This window comes from Peromyscus leucopus, chromosome 6, assembly GCF_004664715.2.
Source record: "Peromyscus leucopus breed LL Stock chromosome 6, UCI_PerLeu_2.1, whole genome shotgun sequence".
NCBI classification, from domain to species: domain Eukaryota; kingdom Metazoa; phylum Chordata; class Mammalia; order Rodentia; family Cricetidae; genus Peromyscus; species Peromyscus leucopus.
Window position 1 is genome coordinate 41,177,575 of NC_051068.1, and position 9,396 is coordinate 41,186,970.

Here is a 9,396-nt window from a genome sequence, read left to right on the forward strand (position 1 = left end):
GTACATGGACTGCTCTCACCAAATGTGAGGTCAAACTGTTGACCTTGTGTACATTATACTTCACAAATGAGTCTGTCAGATACACTAAGCCTATAGGCTGAAGGTTAAATTTGTCTATACATAGTCATTATATTCAAATTCTCTTTAAATATAATGTCAACAGCATAGACCCATAGTAAAATGAACAATAAACAAGTGTGCAGAGTGTGTGCCACAAATACCTCTCACCCTTTTCTAGACTTCTTTAATCCACCTCTCTCCCAGCTAGCTACCTCCCTCAGAAGTTATGTGTGTATTCAATACTTTAACTGTTTTGCTCTGCTGGATTCAGTTAGCCAAGAATGGCTGCAGACCATGAAGAGAACGAAAAACCGAGAATAAAGTGATAGCCTCTCCCAAGCTCAGAGCTGGGCTGGGGAAAGCTGGAAGAGAAGGACCTTGAACAAAACCTCTATGATCCAAACGGGACACCTTGTGCCAAGGCAAGCAGGGTGGGAAATGCTGGGGTGCTTATGTGACAAGGCCTTCCAGCCAATCACAGGCTTCATCTCTCCCACCTCAGCCAAAATTTCAGAGTGAACATTTATGCTGAGGGTCCAACTTCTCAGCCTCCACTTCCCTCTTCTGAAGTAAAGTAACTGCCGATTTCTTGTGACATCCACTCCCTCCTAGATTTCTGAGCAAATCTCTCTTGTGTCATTACACACCATTTCACCTTGGAGGGTACCGTTATCCCTGTGTGCTCAACATATCTTTTTTTTTTTTTTTCCCCTGGGCTTTCCTCTGTTTGGCTTTCCTGACTACCAACCCTGGAGTGATTGCTTGTCCTCAGCTGTGAGCTTCTGCTGGACCCATATTCATGGCCTCATGCTTCGGGCCAAGTAGCAAGTGTTCTGAGATAGGTGTCCTAAGCACAGAAGCTCAGTGGCCCTGAAGGAATTGAATCAATATATGTGATACATGTTTTTACAAATGTCGCTACACACTTCACCGCAAAAGTCTCTCTGAAATAGGATTGCCAGGTTTAATGAATGGGAAGACCCTATTCCTAGTCAAATCTAAATTTCACATAACTAGTAAGAGTAATTGTTAGTGTAGTGCATGTGATGCAACCTTTCATCTGGATTTTATCTGCCAACCTTACTCCAAAATCAGTTGAACAGTTAAATTAAACAATCCCCCCTAATCTGCATGTCTTTGCCCTCAAAACAAAGTTCTAATCCTTTAATGGCTTTGGTCTGTACAACAGCCCATCAGTTTCAAAACTGGGCATTTTGAATCATCTTGAGTCAGTGCAGGAAGCATTTCAAAGTGGTTGCTAGGTGGCAGATCTCCACTTGGGAAAGCATTTTTCAAACTCGATTGTCGCTGCTGGGGAGAGTAGCTTGGGTAGTGAGCCTGGATGTGTACAGCATAGAAAGCTTTACCCCGGTACTACCTTTTGTGTCCAATTAAAACTTGATAGCAAACGAGAGCTTGAAAAGTACGCCTAAAAACTTTTCTTTTTGTATTAAATGCTTGAATGCCTAGGTAAATACAGAACTAAATAATCACAGGGCTCAATTTATTTTATTTTTTATAAAAAAAATTTTTTTCCCCCTGCTGGATTTTTTAGACAGGTAAGAACGGATTTCTTCCAAGAAAATCTGGGCAAGAGAAAACTTGAAAGTACCGACCAGTCTTAAATGTCCCCACATTATTCGTGATATAATTTTACCTGGAAAATGGAATGCACACCCAGAATTTGGTTTATCTTGAGTTCTTTTGCAGATAGAACTCTCCACACAAAGGCACAGTGTGGCCTATTCAGATATGCCGTGGTTCAAATTACTTATCAGGGTTCACAGAACAAGAGTTGTGACTCTACACGCTGACTCATTAATCCAGAAGAAAACTTAGACCACAAGAAAGCACAGAAATTGAAGTGAATAGACACTGGGAAATGATTACCAAAGGGAAAATGACATTGATGATAGCATCCGTAAGGAAATATCCACAAAAAGGACCAGACCGGCTCAGAGGGTATTTCTGTGACTCTATGGTGAGTACATCTGCATCGCACCATAACCAAACTGCAGGTTCAGTAACGTATTCAGGTTCTGTCATTTTATTTATTGATTTATTTTACTTCTTTATCTACCCTAGTCCCCTGGGAACAGAGTAACTAAAACAACGAATTATGGGAAAAATAGAACATGAAGGAACTTCACATTTTTTTCCTTAATGTACCATATTGTTTCTGTTAAGATATCCAACCCCATGGACTGAACAATTACTGGATTTTCAGTCTTCCTGTCATGAGACAGCCATTGTGGACTACGTGGACCCAGCCTACAAGCCTGTCTAATAAATTCCACATATATATGCATACATACAATACACACACATACATATATATACATACATAAATATCCATATGGTATATTTATGTATTCTATCAATTCTGTTCCTTTAGAGAACTCTAATACAGAGGGTGTGGTGAATGCTTTAAATATCTGGGGATCTATGTGCTTATTGCCTCTGCCAGAAGTCTGTAAACTAATGTAAATTGCTCATCATGGATACCTCTAAAGGGCCAGGGAAGAAATTACCGGCAAAGGAGGAAAGGTGTTTTTTGTTGTTGTTGTTGTCATTTGTTTTGTTTTGTTTTATTTACTTTTTTTCACTTTTGTACAACTCCAGTGTTTACTACATGTGTGTCTTATCACCATAGATTAAAGACACTGTCAGCTTTTGCTGTAGAAGTTTTCTTTTTTTTCCGCAGCAGTTGCTGAAGAGGCAAATACCTGGTCAAAGTGAAGAGAATAAGTGATTGATGAAAGCCGAGCCCTAAATGGAACATCTGTATCACCCCCTCCAGGGTCAGGCATAAGGCAGAAGAGAGGGTAGAAAGAATTAAATCTGGAGAAGTAGGTGAAGTACTGTTAAACCTTGTCTTTGAGGCATATCTCGGCCCCTACACTCACGAACTCAAAACAGGTATAATGGCCTGTATAAGACTGGTAGACACTGGGCTCCTCTACTTTATTTCAAGGAGGTGACAGAAGCTCTCAAAACTAACTGTGGCTGGAGGCAGGAGAGACACTTTCTTCAGTTGTATAATCGTTGGTAAGATGCCCATACTTCTGTAAAGAGTCCTTCACCCAGGTTCCTGTAAGCAACCTTAATTAAACCCACTGAGTCACCCCTAAAGAGGGGATGATAATAGAAGGGAACTAGTTGGGGAAAGGGAGGGCATCAGTTGGATGGGAAAGGAGACAAAGAGAGTGTAATGAGGACTGAATATGATTAAAATACTTATATGCATGTGTGCATGAAAACGCTGTAATCAAACCCATTAAGTATAATTAATACCTGCTGATAAAGTGTTTAAGTAAACAAAACAAAGCCACAAGACCATAGCTCTTTAAAGAGATGAAGATCTTATTAATCTATGCTGTGTGCTCAGACTGGAGCCCACTGAAGACAGAAGCTTCTGAAATACTTAGCTCATCCCTGGGATTCAAGAACAGCTCACAAACCTGACTGGGGCTGCTAGTCATGTGAACTTAGAGGTTTCTCTGAATAAATTAAGATCTTCTTTTCAAAATAGGAGTTCTCAAACTTCAAATGTCAATCATCCTCACTATGGTTGTGGACTAGCCAAGTGGATGCCTCGTCTTCCAGGAAGTGTGGGTGTAAAGGAAAAACCCAGCCCTGCTGATCAAATCCGCCTATAATGTTCCCTAGGTGTGACCACCAAGAGTCCTCTGGGACTATTTCCATGAAGTCTAGCCTTTTGTGTGAGCAGGTTGATTTCTCCCATCTCTCATTAGGCTCACTTCTGTGCTCATAGTTACCTCCAACCCCTGGATCAGCTACCACAAAATTGTTCTTTTCTATATCAGTTCTCTGCAAAAGGCACTAGGGAAGAGAAATGATTTTGTTTTGTGGTTGAAGAAGCGATGGTCTTTAAGATTAAGTGACTGTCCTTCTAACAATTGGGAAGTAGCAAACACATGAAAGCCCAGTTTCCTAATGTCCAGCCACGTAGGGTCTGTCTTGAAACTAAGACAGCTTACTTCTCCCTTCCCCTGCAACTTCTGCCCTATTTTCTTTCTCTCTTTTAATGTGAAAATTCCAACAGGGCCATAGTAGTGTACACCTTTAATCCCAGCACTCTGGAGGCAGAGGAAGGTGGAACTCTATGAGTTTGAGGCCAGCCTGGTCCACAGAGTGAGTCCCAGGACAGCCAGAGCTATACAGAGAGACTCTGTCTCATAAAACAGTAACAAAACAAACAAAAAATGAAACAAACATGCAAAAACAAACAAACAAACAAACAAACAAAAAACCCTCCCTACTTGTAGTTAAACACGTCCCTATTTACTGACTGATTTGTCTATTAGCCCTCCAGGCTGGATTTCATGCCCATGAACGTAAAATCCTTCTAGCTCCAGAGCTTTAAATGGAAAGTATTGTTAGTGTTAGGGGCCATACTGGCTGGTCTTTCCTGGTGCACCACAACAAGGATCATGAATCCATTTTACTTTCTTTTAATTTTGTATTACGTGTGTGTGTGTGTGTGTGTGTGTGTGTGTGTGTGTGTGTGTGTGTGTATGTACATGGGTATACGGAGGTCAGAGGACAATTTTGTCGGAATCATTTTACTCTTCTTTCACCTCTTGGGTCCCTGGCGTAGAGTTTATGTTGTCAGGCTTGATGACAGACATCTTGATGTGATACTCCATTCTGCCAGCCCTGTTTTTTTGTTTTGTTGAGAGAGGGCTCCACTCTTTAGCCTAAAGTGGTCTTGAACTCAGAGCAATGTTTCTGCCTCAGCCTCCCAGATGCTGGGATTACAAGTGTGAGCTACCCTATCCAGCTTCCCCATCTACTGTCTTTTAAAAACCTGTGCTAATCTAACATATGGAAATCTATGATCTTGTTACTTCCGTTTCCACCACTCTGGTTTAGTATATTTTGTGTCTGAACAAGTAGGCATTTGTAGCTTCTTCTCAATCTGCTCGTTTTTCCTTGTCAGATAATTCCTCTGCTGTGAGATGTCTTTCTGTATGCTGTGAATATGTGTTGCTCTGATTGGTTGATAAATAAAGCTTCATTGGCCTATGGCAAGGTAGCTTAGAGGCAGGCAGGAAATCTAAGCAGATATATGGAGAAAAGAAAGGAGAGGAGGGAGAGATGCCAGCTATTGCCAAAGAAGCAGCAAGATGCCAGCAGATGGTAGTGCCACGATCATGTGGCAATTTACAGATATAATAGAAATGGGTTAAGTTATAAGAACTAGCCAGCAAGAAGCCTGCCATAGGCCATGCAATTGTTAATTAATATAAGCCTCTGATTGATTATTTTATAAGCGACCACTGGACCGTGGGGCTGGAAGCAACTGGAGATTAGTGAATAAAGTAAATATGTATGGATTGTCTTGCTCTAATGTATATTTAAATGTTTTCTGTAACTTACTTATAAGCGATATCCCTTAGATTTTTGGAGTTATAAGCTTGAATTAATGCACAAAGACTATACTTTTGATGGTCAAATCTGTCTATCTTTTGCTTCTTTGATTCTGAACCTGCTTTCTTCAGCTTAATTTTTTTTTTTTTTTCCCAGAAAAGAACAAAGCTTAAGCTCTCCAGAGAGAACCAGTTGCTGTTCAGGTAAAAAAAAAAAAATATGCAGGCCTTTTAGCAGTTGGCAGCTGGTGCCCTCTACATTACTCATAGCTAGCAAAATGAACTCCCTACAGCTCATTAATCCAAACTCTCCTCCCTGGGAAACTTTGTGTTTGTATGCTTCAGTATTCAAGATCTGGAGTATAATAAATTGAGCTAGGATTCCAAGTCAACCATTGACCAAGAATGGGAGAAATGGTTCAAAAATGGTTGCTTATTATTTTTTATTTAGAGATAGACAGATGCAGTTTATTTTCATGGGCAGCCTTAAAGACAAAAGGATCCCAAGGCATTAGTCAGTTCTCTATATAGGATAGATTACTTATGCAAAAAAATTAAAATTAAAAAATCCCCCCCCCCAAAAAAAAGTGGTGAGTTTCACTCTAACCTTGCCCCATTCCCCAAGGAGTTCAGCATGCAATGGTGCCTAGGGGTAGATTCTGGCCAGGCAATGGTGGAAATGCATGGAAGAAAAGCCCACAAACCACAGGAAGTTGAGAGAACCCTTTCTCTATACACTCACTCAGCTCTTAATAGGATTATAGGGTTATTGATACAGCTAATTGAAAGGGAAAGGATAGGAAAGCAGCCATAGTTTCTTTCTGTTTCTTCTTATTGTTTTAAAATTTATTTTATTTTTGCTTTTTTTTCTAGACAATGTTTCCCTGTGTGTAGTAGCCCTGGCTGTCATTGATCTCACTCTGTAGACCAGGCTGGCCTTGAACTCAAAGACTTGCCTGCCTCTGCTTCTCAAGTGCTGAGATTAAAGGCATGGCTCCCTTTTCCATTTCTATGATAAAAAACATCAAAAGAAAAAGCAACTTAGGAGATGAAAGTTGATTTTGCTTACACTTTCAGGTCATGGTCCATCACTGAGGAAAATCAGGGCAGGAACTTGAAGCATAAACCATGACGGAATGATGCTTGCTGGCTCCCTCCAGCTCATTCTTCTCTAGTTTATAGGGCCCAAGACCACCTGCCCAGGGAATGGTACTGCACACAGTGGACTAGGCCTTCTTACATTAATTAACAATCAAGACAATCTCTCACAGACATATGTAGCTGGAAGGTTTTCTGTGTCCCACCTGGATGCTGTTAGGACAAACCTCTCCCTCCCACATCCTGCAGCCACTTGGTCCCAAATAAACACACAGAGGCTTATATTATTTTTCAAATTGTTTGGTCTATGGCAAACCTCCTGCTAGCTAGTTCTTATATCTTAAATTAATCGATTTCTATTAATCTATGTTTCACCACATGTTCTGTTGCTTACCAATCTGCTGACATGTTGTTCCTTGGGCGGCAGGCTGACATCTCTCCGCCTCTCCTTTCTCTTCCTGTCTATCTGTTTGAATTTCTGCCTGCCTCCAAGCTGCCTTTCCACTGGTCAACGCAGCTTTATTTATAAACCAATCAGAGCAACACACATTCACAGCATACAGAAAGACATCCCACAGCACTTCCCCTTTCTATCTAGTCAAAAGAAAGTGCTGTAGGATGTCTTTCTGTATGCTGTGAATGTGTTGCTCTGATTGGTTGATAAATAAAGCTGCATTGGCCTATGGCAAGGCAGCTTGGAGGCAGGCAGGAAATCGAAAGAGAGAGACAGGAAAGAGAAAGCCAGAGTGTGGGGAGACATTGCCAGCCGCTGTCAGAAGAAGCAAGATGTAAAAATACTGGTAAGCCATGGCCATGTGGCAATTTATAGATTAATAGAAATGGGTTAGTTTCAGTTATAAGAGCTAGCTAGCAAGAAGCCGGCCATAGACCATGCAATTGGTAATTAATATAAACCTCTGAGTAATTATTTCATATTAATATAAACCTCTAAATAATTATTTCATAAGCAGCTGTGGGACCGCGGGCCAGGCAGGATTGGAGCAAACTTCCAGCTACAGACATGCTCACATACCAGCCTGATAAAAGTAATCACTCAACTGAGATTCCTTTTTCTTTTGTCCCCCACAGGACTCCAAACTGTGTAGGTAGTTAATACCAAGAAGGACAGTAGGAAAAGGGAGTGTGTCTAACCATTGTCAACTATAGTAGGAACCTTTACTCCTTGAAAAGTAGTTTGTCCCTCTGGCACCTGCTGGACTGAGCCCAACTTATACCTACATAGATTAGGGGCTATTGCTTTATTGGTGGTGGTAGAACCAAAAACTGAACCAAACCCCAAACCAAAATAAAACCAAGAAGGAAATAATAGGAACCAACTATTACTCCAAGATTCCTTCCCACGTCTTCCTCCTGTGACAAAAAAAACCAAAACAAAACAAACAAACAAAAAAAAGTTTTGATCTCAGCAGTTCCCTCTGAAGGAAGACAGAATGGACCATGGAGCCATTGCATTTGTCCCCTTTTTTTCATTCTGCTTCTAAACTATTGTTAGGAAATAGTCCAGACTTCCAATTAGAATCCCTCTTTCCCTGGCAGTCTCTTAGAGGATTATATTTACAAACAGTCAAGGGCAAAGATAACTCTAAATTGCGTTAGCTTCTACTAAACTTGACCTTTTAAAAAGTTCCCATAATTCTTAGCTTGAAAAGCAGCCTGTGACCAAGCCCTGAGCCCGCGGAGGAAAACTCTGAAAGGCAGTAATCCTGCCAAGGCCTAAGCACTGTGGTTTCCTTAGGCCTCTAGGTTATGTCACCCAAATCTGTCCGTGCAGCCCAAATAGTTCTGCGTGGAGCAAGAAAGGCACACAACGGGAAGTGCTGTCGAACATAAATCAGAACCGACTCCATTCCTGTTTCAGTCTCTGTGCTTCTGCCAAGGACCCAAGAGGTGGGCAGCGGGTGTCCAAACAGAGAAGGGGAGATGTGACTGACGCAGGCAAAGCAGGAAGGATCCACTAGCAAGGCGGTCAAGCAAGGAACGAGGCTTAGGCAGGATACTGCCTTACCAATACAAAAACAGTTAAGCTGTTTGCCCATTCCGATCCAAATATAAGGAACGGTGACAATTTCTCCCGAGTCTTCTAGAGTGGTGGCAGCTAGGTTGTGCAGGTGGTAAGAACCTAAGGCCATGCCAGACAGATGGGGCTACCCTTTCCTGGGATATAGGATGAGCTAACAAAGGCATTTCAAACAAAGCAGCACCATTTTGCTAACCCCAGCACCCCCACCCTTCCTTACTGATACACCAGAGGACAGAATTCATATGTGGCTGTCACTTCCCATCCCCTAAACTATTCCCTATGGGAGGGTTTTATCCAACAATAGTACAGTTCTAGTTGTCAAAAAGGTCCAAAGGGGCCTAAGTGAAAAAAAAAGCTGTCCCTTTGGGAGGGTGTGATGAGAATGTTCACAACAGCAGAGCTCTGGCTGCCAAGCTCAAGATTTCTGCAACATGGTTAGATGAGAGAGATGACTCAGGCCTGGTCCTTGCCCTCTAGCAATAATTCCTTCTCAGCAGTGAAGGCAGCAGGAAGAGCTCCCCTTCTGGTTCAATTTCACATAACCTCCCTCCTCAAACACACTGCTTTGTGTTTGTGTCTCTGTTTGATTCTGTCTCTGGAGTAGGAGGCAGGCAGTGACCTGGCACATGATCAGACCAATGGACTCAAGAGTAGGAAGGGTCCATTCTATAAAACTTATGTTATATACAGTGTGGATGAGAGAGAGAGAGAGAGAGAGAGAGAGAGAGAGAGAGAGAGAGAGAGAGAGAGAGAGAAACAGACAGAGATATAGACACAGAGACAGACACAGAAATAGAGAGCTAG